The sequence below is a fragment of the Impatiens glandulifera genome, chromosome 7 (genome assembly GCF_907164915.1).
Source record: "Impatiens glandulifera chromosome 7, dImpGla2.1, whole genome shotgun sequence".
NCBI classification, from domain to species: Eukaryota; Viridiplantae; Streptophyta; class Magnoliopsida; order Ericales; family Balsaminaceae; genus Impatiens; species Impatiens glandulifera.
This window is the reverse complement of record NC_061868.1, coordinates 26,872,086-26,894,715: the sequence shown is the minus strand read 5'-3', so window position 1 is coordinate 26,894,715 and position 22,630 is coordinate 26,872,086. Positions and strand designations below refer to the sequence as shown.

General features: G+C 37.3%; 1 non-coding gene across 1 annotated transcript; it reads left to right on the top strand.

Annotated features, from left to right (window-relative positions):
• The first annotated feature begins 530 nt into the window (after positions 1-530).
• On the top strand, positions 531-603 carry TRNAK-UUU. Its single transcript has one exon. It is a non-coding gene; the product is annotated as a tRNA-Lys (tRNA).
• Positions 604-22,630: the final 22,027 nt, after the last annotated feature.

Below are 22,630 nucleotides of genomic sequence, written 5' to 3'. Positions count from 1 at the left end.
AGGAAGAGGGTCTGACTCTTTATATTCTCTTGAGTGACAAAGATGAGAATCAAAGAAGGATCCATGTTTATTTCTTCTTTTTCTAAACTCTCCCCCCTTGAATGGATAGACATAATGTAGTCTATTCTCTTAATTTCAGAAATCATGTAGAAGCAAGATGACTTTTAAACTTTATGAAATAGTTAGTTTTATCTATCACATTCTTAACCCTAGTTAATTATTCCCCTAAATTTGGATTTTCATCAATCTCTACACTAACACTTGGGGAAATTTGATTAAATGACTCCAATTAGAGGTCAAATTTGTAAAATAAGCCATGGTTGATAATGTTCGCAAAAATAAAATTTTGAGTCTATGAAATGATCTTATTATCCTTCATCGTCACGAACCTATTTATAGTTCGTATCGATTAGAAGTTCGTGACGATCTTGTAAATTCGTGAGGATTTGATGTAGGTTCGTGACGATTTTATATTGTACGGCAATTCAGATTCAAGCTGAACTAACGTCTTTTCTAATATTAAATGGTAAGCCGTCTTAGCTCAGCTGGTAGAGCGCATGGCTTTTAACCATGTGGTCGTGGGTTTGATTCCCACAGACGGTGTGAGATCTTGTTTTTTTAAATCAATTATTGGAGAAACTCTCTTTTTTTGCATGCTAAAATGATCAAATCTCATAGTTAATTTCCTTATATAATTTATACATTTAAAAATATGTTATAACACCGTCTTTGGAATCGAACCCACGACCATAGAAAAAAAAAAATCATATGCTCTACCAACTAAATAAAGAAGGCTTGCAATTTAATACTCAAAAGACATTATTTCAACTTAAATTTGAATCGTCATACAATATCGAAATCGTTATGAATTTACAGGATTGTCACGAACTTCTAATCGTCAAGAACTACAAATAGATTTGTGACGATAATGGATAATAAGTACATTTTACAGGCTCAAAATGTCATTTTTACAAACATTACCAACCTTGGATTATTTTTAAAATTTGACCTCTTATTAAGGTCATTTCATCAAAATTTCCTTACACTTGCATTAAAATAAACTTTTATCAATATGTAACCTTAATAAGTAACAACATTAAAATTATTATAAAGAAACTGAAGTCTATGAAATTATTTTAAAAATAAAATACTTTTACCATTTTTTTAAAACTGTTTAACACCATTTCATTAAAAAGCCCAAAAAGTGGGAGGGTCAATAATTAAAATTAGATATACCCTAGTTTTGATTATAAGATGTAAAACAAACGACTCAAAAATTTCTGAATGGTAGCACTCAAACCACATTACAACACGCCTAAGACGATTCATATTCCTTTTGCGATTTTTAAAAAACCTAAATCTCTGTCGTCTCTTTAGAGCTCTAGCCTTTTCATCTTTAGTTTTCTTCTTCTTCATCATCTCAAACCTTAACTTTCTGAAATAACTTTGTTTGCTCAAATTACGATGCAGGTGGATTTCGAATTCGTCTATTCTCTAGGATTGTCGGCGATGATAGCAATATTTTGAATTCTAGAAGCTTCTGGTCTATGGAAGTTTCTCGGGGTCCAATCATAGTTCACGAATCGGAGGTTCGTGAGTTTTTATGTCTGTAAGGATGGTCAGAGACACCGTTCAAAGCACGGTAAAATGTGCGGCAGTCTCTATTTATGAAGAGTTGTTCGCCCAATATTTTGGGCTTCCGGCGGAAGGGCTCACGACATTCGACTAGATTCCGGCCGAATCGATATCGGAGATGCAGACGAAGCCTTTCCTGTTGAAAAACATGGAAAGAAGAAGTTCTTGAACCAAAGTTTTGTCTTCTCAACAATATTATCTCCAAATCTATATGAGCGAAGGTAAGATCGTTCGATGCCTACACGCAAGACATATTTGAAATAATGGTGGCGATAGCGAAAGGAGTGGCCATCAACTGATCATATGTTCTCTTCACTACCCTCACAATAATGGTGATGCTTCCAAAGAAGCAGCATGCTGGTTTCTCCGTACAGATCAGCAGGCTGCTTGAGAACCTCCAAGTGAACTTAGGCAAGGGAGAAAACGTTCACATCAATAGGGTTATGGCCAGTAGAATGGTCAGTAACTACTGTCTCAGAATGAGAGGGATCAAGGACACCAGCCTTTAATCATCCGCACAGTAGTCGAGCGGACAGTCTACCACCATCTCCAAGCGTCTAAATCCCTTACGGCGTCCGACACCAGCAAAGTGAAGGAAGCTGATGATTGAAAAATCATCTGCGAGCTCAAATAGCCAATCCCGTGCTTCAATCTAAGAGATAGTTGAGCATATCCAAGGCTAAGAAGGCCAGATTGGAGGAATCCCCTGCAATAGAGGGACTCCTAAGGTATCCTCTAAAGTTGTTCTAGCCAAAGTGCCTACTAAACAACATGCCAAAGTCTTCTTGAAGCACCAGCTGCTGTGTTAGTTGGTACCATTGATGTAACCCCAGATGTTCGCCCTGCTGCAGGTCAACCAAAAGCAACAACTCCAAAAGTAGTTGTCCCCATATCAGTCGTCTCTCCAACGGCCATTGCAAGAAGGGTTCCAACTTCTAGGGGCATTGTATTTAGGGAACATGTCCCTACTACTGATCAACTTGCTGAAGTTGCAAGAAAGGGAAAAGCCGTGTAGTCTTTGTACCTGAACCACTCTCAATAGTGAAACAAACAATCGATCTAATCATTGAGGAGGTTAAGACAATAGTTGCGGAGAGGTTAAGGGTGTTCGACAAATGGAGAAATATAAGGCTTCATCAGATATTCAATCAATTCCTCTACGATGCCGACCTAAGTCTGAGGTTTAAGGCGCTGATATTTATGGAGAAATAGTCCTGAATTGGTCATGTACTAAGAATATTTAGGAAGCTCTCAAGAGGAGAGAATTGGCCGCGACCAATGCTAGAGGAGGTGCCCTACACCCAATTCTTATCCAAAGGCAGACCAATTACGACCCTCTTGAGAGAATAGCATGGCTGGATACCAAGGTCAGCGTCAGGCTGTAGTAGATCCTGAACTTCCTCAGCTCAACTATCATGTCGTTCTTACATGGCACTGAGTTCTCTAGAAATGCTGAGCAACAAAGGGGGAAGTCTATGGTAGTGTTGAATTGTCTTGATGTTGAGTAATAGTTTTTTTTTATGTTGAAAAGTTGTTATTCCTAGATGTTGAGTAGCATTTTTCCTTGGTGGAAGAGTAGAAGCTCCCTACTACCGCAGAGCAACTGCCTCTCCAAGTTGTCGAACAGCAGCAACTCAGCCAAGCTACTGAACAGTAGCAGCTCCCCATTGCTACTGAGAAGTAGTTAACCCAGGCTGCTAAGCAGCACTCCTCTCCTACTTCCGAGAAAGAGCTTTCTCAAGTTGTTGAACAGCACTCCTCCCCTACTTCCGAGAAGGAGTTCTCAGAAGCAGCGAAATAGATATCCTCCCTTGTTTCTGAAAAGGAGCTCTCTCAGGCTGTTGTGCAGCAGATCTCCTTAGAAACTGAACAACCTCTCATTCTTGCTGTCAAGAAGCATCTTTCTGCATTTGAGCAGCATTCTCTCTCATCTGAGCAGAAATCACTTCCTTCTGAGCAGTAGTTCCTCTCGACCGAGCAACAATCCTTCCAGACTGCCTTCAGTCACTCTTTAGAAGCATCTAGAATCATTAAAGAAATTTGTACAGAGATTCAGGAGGTTGACTATGAATCTCAAGAGATGGTTCAAGTGCCTTATCTTCGGTCTTCCCCAACGTCTTTAAAAGATCCAGTGTCGTCTGCCATTAAGGAAAGTACTCATATTTCTCCTCTTTAGATCCTTCCAGCCGGTTTCCAATACGAACAGTCGACTCCTCACTCTCTAGAGGTGTCATCCCTAGGAACGGTGGATCTTCAAAGTATTATTTAGGACACTATTGTGCCTCTGCAATAGAGTATTGCAGCCATATTTATTGAACTGGAATTCTTGATGGAGTAGTCGACTGCTACCTCAAAAGAAACGGCCTTGGCAACTTCGGTGTAGGATAAAATTCTTATTCAAGTCTCGAGGAGCTCTATTGAGGTAATGATAATCAAGGAGTCTATGAAAAGGCTGAAGACAATTCTGCACAACACTATCGACGGTCATAATCGGGATCTCTCCGTGAAGATCAACATTATCGATATGCATATTACCGAAGTGATGGACTTCCTTAAGCATGCAGCAGACAATCGAATTGAAGATGTTGATGTTAAAAAAAGGGAAAGCAGAAGAGGAGGCAGATCAGCGAGGGGGAAGCCCAAAAGAGGAAGATAGTAGAGGAGGCCAGTTGAAGGCTTGAGCTACAAATGGGAGAATCTATGAACATCTTAAAATGTTTATTTTTATGTATTTATGTATATATATATAATTATCTTTAGTTCCCTGATCTTATGACTTATTTTTAATATATTCAAAAAGTGGGAAATTGTTAGATTAAGTTAAGAAAGAAACATGGAGAATTAAGATTAAAAGGGAAATCATTAATTAAATTAAATTAAGAAAAATGATTAAAATGATTAAAATGAACTTAGGATAATAAAAATCAATACGACAATGTTTTGATGATGCATTAATAAATTGAATAAAACTAAGTTCTGCAAATGTTTAATGCGCAGGTAGAGCTAATAAGACACTAGCAGTAGAGTTGATGTAAGAAGGGCTCAAGAGGTGTTGGTAGTAGGTTTGCCAATAGCAGAGTTGACATCAGTAGTGCTGAAGAGGCGTTAGTAGTAGGGTTGCCAACAGTAGAGTTTATTTCAACATGTTGGAAGCAGGCTTGTTTCAATAGCAGTGTTGAAGAAGCGCTGACAGCAGCCTTATCATTAGTAGAGTTGAAAAGGTGCTAGAAGCAGTCTTGTCAACAACAGCCTAGCGCTAATAGCAGTCTGAAGAAGCGCTAGCAGCAACCTCTTTCCAATAGCAGTTTGAAGAAGTGCTAACAACAACCTAATACTAACAGTAGTATGAGGAAGCATTGACAACAACATTGCTCCATCAGCACAGTAGGGTTGCGCCAACAGTTGTGTTGAGTTAACAACGGACTAGAGAACAATAGGGTTGCACCAACAGATGTGTTGCGCTAACAGCCGAGTAGCGAACGGTAGGGTTGTGCCAACAGTTGTGTTGCGCTAACAGTCGAGTAGCGAACAGCAGAATTGCGGCGACAGGTGTGCCACATCAACAGCTGACTCCTCAACAAAGCCGTCTATCGGCAGTCTGCTACATCAACTTAAGATGATAAAATATACAACTGCCACGTACACGATTATTCCACTAGCCTATGTAGTACTATCCCAAACACCATGTTCTACCGAATATTTTGCGCACTGCAATCCCGTATGCCATGATTCACGAATATTATTCTTATGCGTATGATCTTGTACACCTGGCGTACAATGAACGAAAAGCCGACACGTATCTACGAATTAGATTCGACTGTTGCTATGATTCAAATATATAAAGACTCCAGAGTACAACGACGAATATATCCGCTCTCTTGACAATTTTCAGCCAGAAAAATGCTCGGTCAATTAACGTTAGACTCTGCATCAATCTTTGTTCTCGGACTCTTAATCAGATTACTCTCTATCTGTTAAGCATACAATGTATACGTTGAGAGAAAATCTTTTATATTACTTAATAGTAATTTTAGTACTGTAAGTTGAACAGAACGTTGTCTGCTCAATAGAGTGTGATAGCTAGGAGTTTAGAACATGCAGTTGTTAAGGCCTATAATCTGAGTGGGTTTGTGTAGAAGTTATACAAATCAAAGTTTTCTAGTGGAATCCTTATGGAAACAAAAGAAGGGATGACGTAGGAGTTTTATCTCCAAATATCCATAAAATCTTGTGTTATTTCGTTACTGCTTTATTTAGTCTTGCATCTGCCGCTTCAAATCTAGCAAGCACTTTATGCACTTGAAACTATTCAAGAGCTTGCGACGATTTTCCGAAGAATAGAAACATATTTTCAATCTCTAACAGGATTAAAATCGCATTAAAAGTGAAAATTAGCACAACAATATTCAACCCCCTCCTTTTATTATTGTCACTGATCCTAACAGTACATTTCTTCGGGTAAAGTCATAGCAGATATTTCCTGATTTATTGTAGGAATTTCTTGAGGTTTAGGATCATTAAGGATCATGGTGGTTTCCCTTTGATAGGTGGCTCCCGCGCTCTTAAGATCAAAGTGCATGACCTTATAACAGAAGGTTCCTACTTTCGTTATAAACGTAGTCTTTTCTTTGTCGTGTGGGGCCATCACAATTTGGTTGTATCCTGAAAATCCTTCCATGAATAACAATAGTTCATGATTGGCAGCATGGTCGACTAGTATATCGATGTGTGGTAGCGGGAAGTGATCTTTAGAGATAGCCTTATTCAGATCCCGATAATCTACACACACGTGTAGTTTTTGTCTTTCTTCAAGACGAGGACTACGTTGGCTATCCATGTAGGATATTCCACTACCTCGAGAAATCCAACTATGAGTTGTTTTTGGACTTTTTCTCAGATTTTATTCACGACTTCCTCTTTCATCCGTCTAAGCTTTTTCTTTACAGACTTAGCGTCAGAATATAGATGAATGTGATGTCATGTGATCTTTAGATCATATTGGAAAAAATTAAGAGTTAGTTAAATTAGAAGAAATTGTTTGAAAAGATTAAGTAAAGAGTTAATTAATGGAAAATGCTAAATATTAATCAATTGAGTTTTGATGATATTTTGATATGAAAGAAGCTAAGTCTACTAATTGTTTCTATGTAGGTGCATCAGATTTGGCTTAGTTAGATGAGGTCTAAGCAGGCTTATTAGACGTGTTACGTAGTTAGACGTACTAGTCTAACAGATACGTAGTTAGACGTGCCAGTCTAACAGATACGTAGGTAGATGTGTCAGTCTAACAGATACGTAGTTAGATGTGTTAGTCAAACAGATACATAGTTATACGTGCTAGTCTAACAGATACGTAGTTAGACGTGTTAGTCTAACAGATACATAGTTAGACTTGCTAGACTAACAGATACGTAGTTAGACGTGACAGTCTAACATATACGTAGTTAAACGTGCTAGTCTAACAGATATGTAGTTAGACATGTCAGACTAATAGATACGTAGTTAGACGTGTCATTCTAACAGACACGTAGTTAGACTTGGCAGTCTAATGGAGCACGTCTAATGCCTCGCTTCCGCAATCGTTTGAAGTTAGCATACGTCTACCCACGATCAACTAGTTGTACGCTACTCCTACTCCACTTTCTATTGTAGACCAGTACGCCAGTTATTTGCATCCAATGAATGAACGCCACGTACGCGAAGATTCCTCCCACTACTTGTTCAGTCCAGGACAGTTGCAGAAGGATATCCCGCGCACTACCATTCAGTACGGCCACGTTCTTGAAGCACGGAGTCTAATGTACTTTGTCCTTTAGGCGCCCATCCTATGGATGCGTGCCACGTGTCTAGGAAGAAGATTCGACCGTTGGTGTCCTTTTACTATAAATTGATGCTCAAGGACAACGGTTGACTCACCGGTTACTCTGCTCATTTTCTATAATCTTACTCATCTGCTCTTGCACTTACTTATTGTACATCATTTTCAAGTTCAAGAGAGAGAATCAAACACTATTTAGATGAGAGATATTATTGATCATATTGTAGGTTGAACAGAGTGTGTTTTGTTGAACAGAGTGTGTTCTGTTCAACAGAGTGTTAGCTATTCAGTGAGTTGTATTTGATTCAAAGAAGTATAGTGAAATCCTTCCGTTTGTTGGAAGAAGGGGTGACGTAGGAGAGTTAGCTTTGAACATCCATAAACATCTTGTTGTGTTCTTTACTTTCAGTCCTTTCAATCTTCTTGGTTCAAAGTTTCAAACCCAAACAAAAAGTTCCGCACTTGAATTGTTTTCAAAAGTTTGTGAAGGTTTGCGAAGAATAGAAAGAGATATTAATCCCTAACAGGATTTCTATGAATTCGTTTATCCGAAGATGTTATCAATAGTCAGACCCCCGTCTCTATTGAATACCCTGATCCTATCAATTGGTATCAGAGCAAGGTTTCAATTTTCAAGCAACAATAACCTGAATCAGGTCGAAAGATGCTAGCTCCTCCAAGATTCCTATGTTTTCGAAAGAAAACTACATGGTGTGGAAGAAGAGAGTCCGTGCCCATCTTGCTTCCTTGCATGATGACATGTGGAGTGTTGTCACTGAAGGACCCATCAAGATCGACAAAGAAAAATCTGAATGGACAAACGAAGACAAGAGGAAAAACAACCTCAACAACTTGGCCATGGATGTTCTATACAAATTCCTTGAAGATAGCATGTTCAACTACATCATATCTTGCGAGTTTGCCAACAAAATTTAGGACAGATTCACTCAACTCTATGAAGGCAATGCATAAACCAAAGAGAACAAGATTACGGTTTTCACTCAGCAGTTTGACAACTACAAAATGCGTCTAGGAGAGACGATGACTGAGTTTGATGCAAGATTCAGTCAGATTGTCACCACCCTATCCATTTTTGGCAAGACCAACGGCAACAGAGAGATTTCTATAAAGGTCATGCGAGCTTTGCCCATGGAGTGGGACATCAAGACTATGGCGATGAGGGAGTCCAAAGACCTCAATAAGATGAAGCTCTTTGACTTTCTTGCCGATCTGAAGGCCTATGAGTTCGAGTTGAACTCAAGGAATGAAGAAGAGCACCCCACATCCGCCATCATTACCAAGGCTTTGGTATCTTCCAAGGAGTCACCAGTTGCCAAGGAAGAAAAAGCGTCTGCTCAGCAATGACGCAATGGCTCTTCTCGTGAAGAAATTCGGGAATACATGAAGAAGAGCATTCCTAACTCAAGCTCTTCAAATAATACCAATGATGATAAATCTAAATCAAAAGCTAATTTTAAGTGTTTTAACTGTGGTATTCTAAGTCATTACAAGTCAGAGTGCAGAAAGTCGAAGCGTGATAAGAAGAAGAAATAAAATGAAAGCTAGTTGAAGGCCCTCATGGTGGCACACAGCAAGACCAAGTGGATTCAAAGCAACTCAGATTATTCATCATCCAATGATAGTGATTATGAAGAGGTTGTTTGCTTCATGGAAAGAGAAGAGGAAGATTCTGAGGAATCTAAGGTAGTAGATTTCTCTCTAGAAGATTTTTCATGAGATGAACTAGTGGCTTCTATAAATGATATGGTCTCGAAGTATAAAAACTATCAGAATCTCAAAACAAAACAAGCTCAGAATCTGAAAATGATGAACCACCTTTTTCTCAAACCTCCGAGAAAAAAGTTTTTGAAAACATGGATGAGATTTCATCTGAGAATGAAATGCTCAAGGAAAAGATTCAAACCCTTTCTTCTGAAAACCAACGTTTATCCTATATTGTAAGTTCTTGGACAAGGTCTAGAGAAGATGTCAAATATCAGATTAGTCTGTTGAGGCATGTCAGATGTAAATCTGGTCTAAGATTTGATATCAATGACTCAGACAAGTCCTATAATAAGGTAAACTCAGCAACTGACAAGCTTAAGCCAATAAGATTTGTCAAAGGGAATTTAACTGATACAGGAACTGATCCAAGTAGTGAGGAGTTAACCTTAAAGGATGAGATAACTTATGTTTCACCAACAATTAGCTGGTTGAAACTTAAGTTAGATACAGCTAGTAAGTCTAGTAAACCAAAACCTGATAATAAGTCAAGGAGTTTTAAAAGAAAACCATCCTCTAAAGTTAAGGGATCAGTGGCTAGTAGAAAAGCGTTTTCTAAGTCAAAATCATACGCACTTATTACTACACAAAAAGGGAAGTCCATCAAAATAACTTAAATATGGATTTCTAAGGGTCTGATTGATCTATGACCCAAGTGAATGTGGGTACAAAAATTTGTAAATATTTTATTGTGTAGGTGATACAAGAAATCTACAGGAAGGAAGATTGGAGGATAATTTTCTGAAGATTTATTCTAGAGGATCAATAGTGGCTCAGGCCACTTCAAATGAGTGGACTTCTCGTCGGTTTATTATTTTAATCAACAAGCTGTGGTTGATATGTTCTGATCCTTGGAGTATTTCGGTCTCAGCGGTCTATTTATATTTTATGAGAAGGAAGTTTGAGAGTTTTTCAAGACGATAGTCTTGGTCGGAGATTCTATTTCGGCGACTGTTAATGAATCGCCTATATCTTTCAACGAATCTACCTATGCGGAGTTCTTTGAACTTCCATCGGAGGGTCATAAGTTTAATCTTTTTTACCAGTAGAGACTATTACGGAGATGAAGACGGTCTTCTCAAACGACGGTTCTAAGATAAGGCTGAACGGGAAGAAGAAGGCTCTAAGCCTCATTTCATCTTATTAAACGATATTGTGGCGAAGGATCTCCACGGCAGAGCAAGCTCTTTTGATTCATATAGTCAGGTTCACTTCGACTATATGACTGCCATTTCAAAAGATATTCAAGTAAACTGGGCTTCGACTCTGTTTTCTAATTTATGTGAGTCGATTTACTTCAAGAACAAGGAGAGTGTAAGCTTTGCAGCCCAACTCAATCGATTTCTAAAACATTTGGGTGTCCCTATGGGCGAGGGTGAGGATATTAACCCGAGTCGCATATACACAAATTTCTCCGTGAAGAGCATTCTTGCAAGAATGAAGCTCTCAAAGGAGATGGGTTCTGTCTCTTCCAGCCAACGGACAGGTGGTCAGTCGGTCACTCATTCTAAAAGACAGATTGCTTTTGTGTTGTCTACGGGGGCAAAACAAACCAAATTGGCAATGGAGTCTGCGACGAGCACGAATAGCCAGAAGAGCTCTTTGAAGAAAGATTCTGGAGTGGTTGACACCAGGGAAAGAAGAAGTTTTCCTCCTATTGTCGTTGTTCCTATCTCATCTCTCTCTCCATCCCCCAGCCCATTGAAGAAATCAGCTAAGTCATCTGGTCCTGCTGTAGATCAAAAGAAGGCGTCTAAAGCATCTGGTACATCTGGTGCATCTGGTGCGTCTAAGGCGTCTAAGGCATTTAAAAAGACCAAAAAGGTAACCTCCTCCTCTACTTTGGCCTTTGTGCCCATTTGTGATATTCCTGTGATAGAACAAGCTGTCGGGCCAACTGTTGAGACAATCGGTCCAACTATTGAAAATGTTGAGAGGGTCCCGTCACTTGTTAGTCCCGAAGTGCCAGCAGCTGTTGTCGCTGTCAGTGTTATTGAAATGCCAGAAGTTGTTGAGACTGTTAGCATTATCCCCTCAAACCATCGTTCCAACGTCTGCTATTGTTGTTGTTTTATCTTAGCAAGGTCCTATTCTGCCGGTTGTTGAGCCTCTCGTGACCAAGATTATTGAAATGCAATCTAATTTTATTGGGAAAGGTGTTCTGTTCGTTCATCTAGAAAGAGTGTTTCCGAAGCCTAAGACCCCTTTTGAAATTATGAGATCAACAAAAGGAGCCTCTGGCATCACTATTTGCGAACCTATGTACTTTCCTAAACCTAAACCTAATGAGGTTCCTGGAAAAGGAAAGGAGACTACCATTGAATCTCCTAAGAAGGTATCTGAATCTAGCTGCATAGTCAACCTTTTGATGGAGCAGGTTGACCTGAAGGCTGTTGAGATAATCAACATCTTTGATATTTGGGTGAATTATAGAATGGAAACTCAATTCGATGAGATGTTCTCAAAAGAGGAGATCGTGAATGAATGGAAAGGCGTAATAAAGAACGAGAAAAGAATTTTAAGATGGGCTATGACAGACGTGGTTTCTGAAGCCCTCAATCGAAAGATACTAGTGGTGGCCGACATCATGGGACATATCCTTCTTCCATTGTTAGAAAAGAGAAAAGCCAACTTCAACCATATGGACAGAGATGCTCGTACGGAGCAGAATGCTTTGAAGAGGTTGGATCTCATTATGCATAGTTACTACACAACCGTTATTCAAAAGGCTCACGGTACAGAGTCACCTTGGTTAACTCTATTTCATGATTCTTTTGATGAAAATGAGCCTATGGAGATTTTTGATGTTGATCAGTCCGGGCTAGGAGAAGATGAGTAGGTTGCTGCCTATCTTGTTGAAATGAAAAACGTCTCTTTTGAAGAGACGCATCTATCAGCCTTTAAGAATGTTGTTTAAACCCTGTTTTGGGTCAAAATGAAACTATTCTAGAAGAAGAAGAGGTTGTTGTTGAAGCTCTTCTATCGAATATTCAACCGAAGGAGACATCAGAGGTGGCTCCTAATTCTATTGTTCATGAAACCGTGGAAGAACCTCCGGTGGGAGAAGAAGAATCAGTAAAGATTGCTGATAAGTCTCCAGGATTAAATATTGAGGGGGAACTATTGAAGGAGATTGACTTAGAGAAAATTCCCTCTACTGAGGGGGAACAAGATAATAAAGAAGATTCCTCTAAGGGTATTCCTTTGGAAGAATGCTTCATTCCGTGTTCTCCCTGTCCTCGATCATCTCTCTTCATTACAGCTGCAAACATTGCTGATTATGTTAAGGAATTACCTCTACATTCTGACGATATCTCATGAAAAATTCAACAAGTATGTGCTGATATTATTAATGAAAAAGACAAATCTAAGGAAGCGTCCAAGACCCCCTCTTCTCATTCCAAGGATAAATAACCTGAATGTTCTTTATAAGTAAACATGCATGTAATTCCTATTCGAACTGCCCCGGCTCATTCTCAAACTGTGTCCTCAGCTACTCATTCTTCTGAGGAAACGTTTCCCGGAGATGAAAAATTTCGTATCATGTTGGATGCAATAAATTCCATCAATCTGAATATGGCGGATATGCAATCAAGGTTGGTTAATCTTGGAAAGGGCTCGGTGTCTAACTAGAAAGAAATGTCTTCCATCCTCTCTATTTAGAAAGAATTGGAGAAGACTATGCACAGAAACACATACGAAGTCAACATTGCAAATTCCAAGTACAATAATTTGAGAAAAGTGTCATTAATACTCAAATAGAGCACCATTTTGAGTTAAAGGCGCTCACTTTGGAACTTTATCAAGCCCTCATATCTTCAATAGATCTCGTTCAAGCTTAAATGGTGGAAGTAACCAGATCAATGAGTAGAGCCGAAGCAGAAAGAATGGAGTATGATGACTCCCTTGCTAGGTGTATTCAAGTTATCGAAGTGGTAGAAGCCAATGCCTCGAAGGAAAGAACCCGTGTAGTACTCCCTGATGCTGATGTTGATAATGATAAAAAAAGGGGAAGGTAGCACAAGATGAGGCAGTTCAAGAGGTGGAGTTGCCAGAGGAGCTGCTTCTAAAGGTACCCGATCCAAACGAAAAGCTGTAGAAAAAAAATAAAGAAGGTCCAAGACCATGAAAGAAAAGCTCGGGTTGTGGAAGCGATAGAGGCGGTGGAAATGGAGGCGGCCGAAGTGTTGTCACTCGGTATCACAACCTCCTAACTGGCTATTCTCTGGATGAAGACAATGCAGACGCAAACATGAAAAAGGAAGGACAATAAATCTATTTCTTTACTTCTCTCATTCTCATTCTAAAACTTATGATTGAATGATTTTAAAACTTATGTTGGTTTAAAACTCATGTTGAGATATTTTGTGAACAATTTTGATAAATATTTAATGGGTGTTTATAACTACTTTATTTAAGATTGCATGATTTTAACATCATCAAAAAGGGAAATTTTTGAGGAAATTTTTTGGGATGAAATGAATTGAACTGGTTCTGATCATGTAGTTTAAATCATCAAATATGGGGAAATTGTTGGGAAAAATTAAGAGTTAGTTAACTTAGAAGAAATTGTTTGAAAAGATTAAGTAAAGAGTTAATTAACAGAAAATGCTAAATATTAATCAACTGAGTTTTGATGATGTTTAAATTTGAAAGAAGTTAAGTCGTCTAATTATTTCTATGCAGGTGCATCAGATTTGGCTAACTTAGACGTGGTCTAAGATGGCTTATTAGACGTGTTACGTAGTTAGACGTGCTAGTCTAATAGATACGTAGTTAGACGTGCTAGTCTAACAGATAAGTAGTTAGACGTGTTAGTATAACAAATACGTAGTTAGACGTTCCAGTCTAACAAATACGTAGTTAGACGTGTTAGTCTAATAGATACGTAGTTAGACGTGCTAGTCTAACAGATACATAGTTAGACGTGTCAGTCTAACAGATACGTAGTTAGACGTGCTAGTCTAACAGATACGTAGTTAGACGTGCCAGTCTAATAGATACGTAGTTGATGTGTTAGTCTAACAGATACGTAGTTAGACGAGTCAGTCTAACAGACACGTAGTTAGACGTGGGCGTCTAACTCCCTTAGACTTGGCAGTCCAATGGAGAACGTCTAATGCCTTGCTTCAGTAGTCATTTGAAGTTAGCATGCTTCTACCCACGATCAACTAGTTGTACGCTACTCCTGTTCCACTTTCTATTCAGACTAGTACGCTAGCTATTTGCATCCAATGAATGAATGCCACGTACGCGAAGATTCCTCCCACTACTTGTTTAGTCTAGGACAGTTGTTGAAGGATATCTCGCGCACCACCGTTTAGTACGGCCATGTTCTAGAAGCACAGAGTCTGTTGTACTTTGTCCTTTAGGCGGCCATCCTAAGGGCGTGTGCCACATGTTCAGGAAGAAGATTCGACCGTTGGTGTCCTTCTACTATAAATAGATGCTCAAGGACAATGGTCGGATCATCGGTTACTGTGCTCATTTTCTACAATCTTACTCATCTGCTCTTGCACTTACTAATTGTACATCATTTTCAAGTTCAAGAGAGAGAATCAAACACTGTTTAGTTGAGAGATATTATTGATCATATTGTAAGTTGAACAGAGTGTGTTCTGTTCAACAGAGTGTTAGCTATTCATTGAGATGTATTTGATTCAAAAAAGTATAGTGAAATTTTTCCGGTTGTTGGAAGAAGGGGTGACGTAGGAGAGTTAGCTCCGAACATCCATAAACATCTTGCTGTGTTCTTTACTTTCAGTCCTTTTAATCTTCTTGGTTCAAAGCTTTAAACCCAAACAAACAGCTCCACACTTGAATTGTTTTCAAGAGTTTGTGAAGGTTTGCGAAGAATAGAAAGAGATATTAATCCCTAACAAGATTTCTATCAATCCGATTATCCGAAGTTATTATCAATAGTCAGACCTCCATCTCTATTGATTACACCGATCCTATCAAATCAATATATGGCATGTCTTTATATCACTAGGCGAAAACTTTTTTTTGTCTTTTAGTAGCTCAACAATTTCTAGATATTCTTGTGGGTTTAAACATTGACCGATAAGTACGATCTGAAGATTGTTGGCTTTGTTTAAATTGATTTCAATTGTCTTTTCCTCGACGGAGACAGTCTCATCCTCAATTTTTAATAAGTGTTTTGTTTCAAAATTTAAGTCAGAGTAATAGGAAAGATCATTTTTACTAATAAATTGGAAGTATACTTCTTGTGTTACATTGAGGAGTTTATTACATATAAGAGAAGATGATATGACAAGATCATTACTCTTAAGTTTCTTACAATGTACAACATTTAACATCTCTCTACACATTAGAGGAGAACGAGTTCTACTTTTGTCAATTATAGTATTGACGGATGAAAGAGAATCGGTTCTTTGTAAACCGGAAGAGTTGGGTTTCTGAGCTAAATCAGTTGTATTGGGCTTCCGAGCAAAGTTTTGGAGGGCGTTGTGCCAATAGTTCGTTCTTTTTCTAATCATGCAAATAGAAGAGTTATGATTATAAGGACAGTCAAAAAAGATTTTGAGACTTGTGAAACGTCTCAGTAATTATGGATTGGTAAAGGGTTCGGGGAAGTCAAAGTATAAGGTGCTTTGTCCCTCGCGGATGAGTTGTCCATTCAAGGTTGGTGGTATAGTTATGTGTCGCTTGTATATCCTTTCCTTGTGGATTTCTTCGAATCTTGTAGGGATATATCCTAGACATGGTGATCAATGTTACAACATGGTTGAGGAAAAATGCCATGCCTTTAGTGTTCAAGCCTAAACCCATGCTAGAGAAATATCTCATTCGACGCATCATTCTGATGGAGGGGAGGCTAAACATACTAAAGTCAGTGTTTTTGGATGAGTCTTTACCTTCTAAGAGGATTGGACATATCTCGAACCCGCTTAGTTCAACCTCAAAGGTGTTAATGTGGGTAGACCCGATGACTGTTGTAGTGTTAGTAGCATCGTTGACTATGATGACTTGGTCGTTAGTAATGAACCTGAGCTTTTGATGTAGGGTAAAGGCTAAAGCCCTAGCTTGATGAAGCCATGGTCTTCCTAAGATCAAGTTAGAGGAAGGTTGCATGTTAATGACACAAAGTCAACTTAAAAGGGGATGTTGGCGACTTGAATAGTGCTCTTAAGGTAACCCATTATTTCGTTGCGAGAGTTATCCAAACCCTTGACATACAAGTCAGATAATTTGATCTTGTCTCGGGATATTCCTAGCTTCTCAAGAGTACTCTAAGAACATATGTTGAGAGTAGATCCATTGTCTATCAAGACCATCGGAACAGTCTTTCACTCCATTTGCACAGAAATGTAGAGGGGTTTATCATGGTTTGATTCGGCTGATGGAAAATCATTGTCTTCAAAACCGATCATGTTGTGTTGCGAACTAGAGGATATGATCCATACTAGTTCTTCAAGGGTGGTGTTGTAAGGGACATTGGCCTTGCTTAACTCATTGAGGACTATTTTTCTATGCTTGATAGAGTACATTAGGATTTCCCATATACAAATCTTAGTATTTGTCCTTTTTAGTTGATTCAAGATAATGTCTCCTAGGTTGAGAGCTCTAGGTTCATTCTCTTCTCTAGTTCATAAAGGAAGTTGGGAGGTGGATGGCACATTGTCCGATGTTTTTTTCATGAAACTAGATTGGAAATCCGTTCCACCACGTGTTGTCGCTATGTCTATTGGGGTGTAGATGTGGGCATTCGTTTTTTATGTCATCCATTAGAAGTCTCACCGGAGCGGCTTTTGAACTTCTTTTTGGGTTAGGGATTGATCATGTTGATCTATAGTTCAACGTTATGGATCAGTTCTAGTAATGCATTGGATTCAAGGGTTGCTTCGTTAGTGGTGAGCATGTTGACTTTGTGATCCGGTAGCGGATTCTTTGCTATTTTTGGCTTCGCTATCACGTTCTAATCGATCAAGTCCTAGAACAGGTGTTTGAGGGCACCACAATTGTCGGTAGTGTGGCTCTTGGCTTGGTGATAGTCGCACCAAGTATTCTCATACTTTCTCAAGAATGGTCTGTCTATTCTTGGGGAAAGGAGTTTGACGAGATTCTTTTCTTGAAGAATCTTCATCACCTAATTTAAAGGCATCCCAAGGTCATCAAATGCTATAAGGGCTCTAGGTGCCTTTGGAGGTGTAGTTTTGGTATGAGCGGTTTTACCTACCTTAGGTAATGGAGGCTTACTTAGGATCGCCTTTTGAGGCGATTACTCCTATCAAGCACTAGTTACCTAGTGTACTTATGTCTTTTCTTTTCTCGAGAAACGACTTGGGATGGGGTAGCTTTGATTGCTTCTCCCTATTTCACTTACTTCTCGATAGCATCATCGAGGTTATTGTTAGTCTTTAGCAATTTTTCTTGTTTTGGAAGGTTTTGACGGCCAACAGAATATCGTCCTTTAACATTTTCCAAAATCATGTCGATGTGTCGTTGTTCGCTCGGGGGGGAATCTATTTCCTTGGCGACAGCTTTCCATCTTTCGATAAACATAGAGAACTTCTCATTTTCTTCTTGTTTGATGTTCTTCAACCTCTTTTTGGGTCATTCGAGGTTGAGATGCATTAAGAAGCATTTTATGAATGCTACAGCCAGCTCCTATGTGCTTTGTAGATAAACTATCTTTTGCTAGTGATACTAGTGTAGAGCATCGTCATCAAGGTACTAGGGAATAAGTGGAGAACAGTTGGTTCTTCGAGTCGCAATAGGGTCATTGTGGAGGAGTACATTTTAAAAAAGACCGATGGGTCGCTTTTTCCAATGTACTTATAGAGAGCTGGAAGCTTGACGCCTACCGGAATAATCGTCTGTGATTGGAGATTCAAAACATTTACAAACATACATTCGTTTGAAAAGGAATAAACATGTTTGAGATGCTCACTTAGACTATACATGCATACAAATAATACATATATAATAGTCACATAAAGGATTTTAGTGACGAGGTTTTGGTTGTTTAGGCACGACAAACAACCGACTTGGTGATAGTAACCAAGATTTTTGTTCTAAGGGGAATCATAAGATAGTTTCATTCACCAATAGTGGAGAGGGTAAAAACGTCGTCATAAACCAGGGAATATCTACTCAATCGGGAATTTACCCCCAAACTCTACAATGTTTGCGTCCTATCGAACGACTCATCGCCAAAGGGTGGGTTGATCCCGTACATTCTAGTTTTTCCTCTCGCAACATCACTCGGTTAGTAACAAGTTGTCATTCCTCATTGACAATGTTTATACATAGGTGTAGAAGTGTCGATCTCGGTCTTATACTTCTTTGCAAGCAAGAAGAGGGTGATGTACCATTTACACATAAAGGCTTTAAATAGGATACAACATATGTGTCTTTTAGGTGTTATACCTTTCAAGATAATCCTATTAAGTTGAAAACATTATACAAATGTTTCAAAAAGTCAAGTTTATATTTTCGAGTTAAACAATTAATCCCCAACAGAGTCGCTAGAAATTTGTAACCCCTGAAAAAATCCTTTTGCGTTTAAGTCTTGTTTTCTGTGAAAAAATTGGGGTTCAAAAATTTCAACATCGGTTTGTATGTCATAAATTTTCTTTTAAAATAAAACATTATTTTTTTAAAGATTTCACTATTTCTTGACAACATTTAAAATTAATTAAAAATAATTAATTTCGAATTTAATTTTAATAATTGGGGGATTTACGATAATCAAATTACCATTTGATTTTTAGAAATCCGTTAATTTAAATTAATTAAACATAATTAATTTAAAAGCTTATTTAGTTTGAAATAGAGTTGTCAATTGAATATTTTTTGAAAATCAATAAAAAGGGCATACGTATACAAACGTATTGGCAAGAATTTTTTTTAGTTCATAGTTTGATGATACTCGGGAAAGGGTTTTTGTGCTTCATCCTCTATACCCGTTTTAAAAATGGTCTCTACTTATAAAGTTGGCTTTTGAAATCGGTTTGTATAACTTTTTATTTTTACCGATTATTTTTCTAGTCCTAGTCATGCTTCTAGGTTTTAGTTTTATTTAAAGTATTGAAACATCAATATTTAAATGTTGGTATATGTTGCTGAAGACATTGACTAGGGAAGAAATACCTGAAGAATATCAGTTATTTTTAAGGATGTTAGGCTTTAAAAATAAACACCAAACAAGCCTTAGTCAAAATATTTTATCGGAAAATATCTCAAAAATATTTTGAAATCATTTTCTAAATTTTTGGAAAATGGTTTAAGGTCCAAAAATTATAAAAAATAATTTGGGGTTTAGAAAAGTGGAACCAAACAGGCCTTAGGAACGAAGTCATAGGCCTTGGGTCCATTTTTATCGGTCGGGGTCCGGAGACCCTTAGTTTAGGTGATAAGGACTCTCAATCATTGGCTGAGATTAGCGGTCTAGGTTTATAAACCTATCGATCCTAGGTTAGCCATGGGCTAAGTTTCTCGGTTGAGGTGTATAAACATCTCGGTCATAGGCTAGCTCTAGGTTAAGTCCCTCGGTCTTGGGTTCAGGAGATCTCGGTCTCGGGTTAGGGATTCTCGGTCCCAAGGTTAGACTTCTCATCCTTAAGGTTCGGGAGTCTCGGTCCCTAACTTAGACCTCTCGGTCCTAGGTCTAGAATTCTCGGCCCCCAATGTTAGATTACTCGGTCCTAGGTCAGACCTCTCGGTCCTGGATGAGAATCTCGGTCTTAGCTCAAGAACATTGGTCGGACATCTCGGTCCTATTAAAATTCTCGGTCCTAGGCTAATAAGTCTCGGTCGTCAAAAAAACAAAAGTGTAGGTTTTTAAAAAAAAATTCTTAGCTTTGATTCTTCGATCCAATAGTTTGGGTAACTTCACAAAGCTCCCAAGAACATGTTCATCATCATCTCACGATATCAATTAACCTTAATGATAATCAATTTGTTCAAAATAGTTTATGATCAAATATTGGGTTTTTAATTTTAAAGTTGTTTTGAAGTGTAAGAAGCTTTCCAATAGCTTCCTTATACTACATATATTTGATTGATACCAAAATAAGAAAATTAGTTGCTTGTTTGAACCAATTCAAGAACTCAAAATTTTCAATTATTTTGAAAATTTTGATTTTGATCAAACATGATGGGGATGGATCTAATATAATCCAAACAATTTCTCAACATCATTACAATAATGTTGGGAAGCTTTATGGGTTGTGATTCAACAGAATTAACACAAGAACATCAAACTCGGTTTTTAGATTTTAAATTTTTTATTATTTGGGTTTTTATTTTTTAGATCAATTGATCGGTTCTATCTTATCCATATAGTTTTTAAATGATCCTATAATCGGTTTCTATCCATAAAATACCATAAACAGAAAGCATACAAGTTTATATAATTTGAAATATAAAAAATTCAAATTCAAATTGTGAATATGAATTAGAGGGTGATTAGAACTTTACCAAGGATTGGATAACACTCTTTGATCCTTATGGAAGCTTTTTGGATGCTCAGATTCAAGCTTTAAGGCCTGATCCAAAGTTTTCAAAAAATCTGAAAGCTTGGAGCTTTAATTGCGGATTTCTGAAAATCGACGATTGGAAGGTGGAGAGTAGTTCTCTTTCCTTCGGATCAACTTAGGGGAGCTATTTATAGTTGCCCAAGGTCGGTTAAGGGCTTCAAGTGGACTGAATCAGCCAAAATCCATTTATGGTATTTTGGTTGTTCTTCTTCAAGTTTGTCGGAATATGGATAAATCAACCTTATTCTTATAGGAGAAATAATCGTCATTGTAGGGTGATAATTTCAGTCTTTAAATTAGCTAAAATGGTTGACTAACGAGGGAGTTCTAAAAAGATAATATCAAAGAAGGGTCTTTAATCTTATATGCTCCGGCGTCGCGTTGAAGACGAATGTGGCTCTTAAAATAATGTCATTTTGAGCGCACTTGGGCGTTCCGTCTAACATCATTGGAGTTTGGGTGGTCCGTTAACGATTTGGCTAACGGTCGTTTGCCGATCTAGTTCCTCGCGAGCATGCGCTCATTCCGCTACAACGGGCTACGCGGGCGCACCATGGTCATTGGATGAGATCCCAACGCTAATATGATGGCCTAATTTTTGGTTGTGGCTTCTTTTCTCAGTTTCGGTTACACCCGATTACTGATTTATTTTTATTTTAAAACCTTAAGGATTTATTTGATATTGATTTTTCTTTCACCCTTTTGGCTTTTATTTTGATTTTTTAAATATACAAAATATTTAAATAAATATGACAAATATTTTGTCAATTTATTTTATTTATTTTTGTATAATTTTAGGGTTTAAATAAATAATTGTTTTAAATGAAATTGTTACAACAATTCATTCTAAATTGTTTATTTTTGTCCCTATAATTTTTCTAAAATTATTTTCAGATAAAATGGGTAAAATATTTAACCCAAATAATTTTTATTTTGCATTTTGACCTTAACCCTTAATTAATTTGATTAATTAGTGCAATAATTAATTCTAATTAATTATTTTAAATGTGATTTTGGTCATGGGATTAATTGTTTTAATTTTATTTATTCAAAAATAAATCAAAATAATTATTTTATTTTTATAAATTGATGTGTAGATTCTTAGTGTTTACAATTTTTATTTAATAATAATAATAAGTGAATAGAAGTGAAGCGTGCTTCATTTCCATTTAATAATAATATATAAATAGAAATAAAACGCACTCTCAGGAAGCGCATTTCACTTCCATTTAATAATAAAAAGTGAATATAAGTGAAGCGCGCTTTTGGGTGAATCGTGCTTCACTCCATTTAATAATATATAATAGAAGTTAAGCACGCTCTCGGATGAAGTGCGCTTTCCTTTCCTTTAATAATAATATATAAATAAAAGTAAAGTGCGCTCTCTGGTGAAACTTTCATTATTATTTTTTTTAATAGAATGAAGCATTCTTCACTTGTAATAATTTATATACTAAATATTTTTTTTTATACCATTAACATAATATTATTTATAAATAAAATATTTATTTAAATTAATATTTAAAATTATTATTATAAAGAAATAATTTTTTTAAATAAATTGAAAATATTACAATGATAAATGATAAATTAATTAATAATATATATATATATATATATATATATATATATATATATATATATATATATATATATATATATATATAAATAGAGGTGAGGTGCAATTTCTGTACATGTATTAAAGTTTAATGCAAACGGTTAATAGAGACAGGTGAAATATGTGAATCCATATTAATGTTGTTTTCTGATTGGTCTGTAACAGAGGCAATAGAAGATCCTGGCAATTATAATCATATTAAATTTTTTTAGTTTACTCAATATAATGCATTATTATTTGTTTTATGAACTTTATTTATGTCCTCGTAATTAT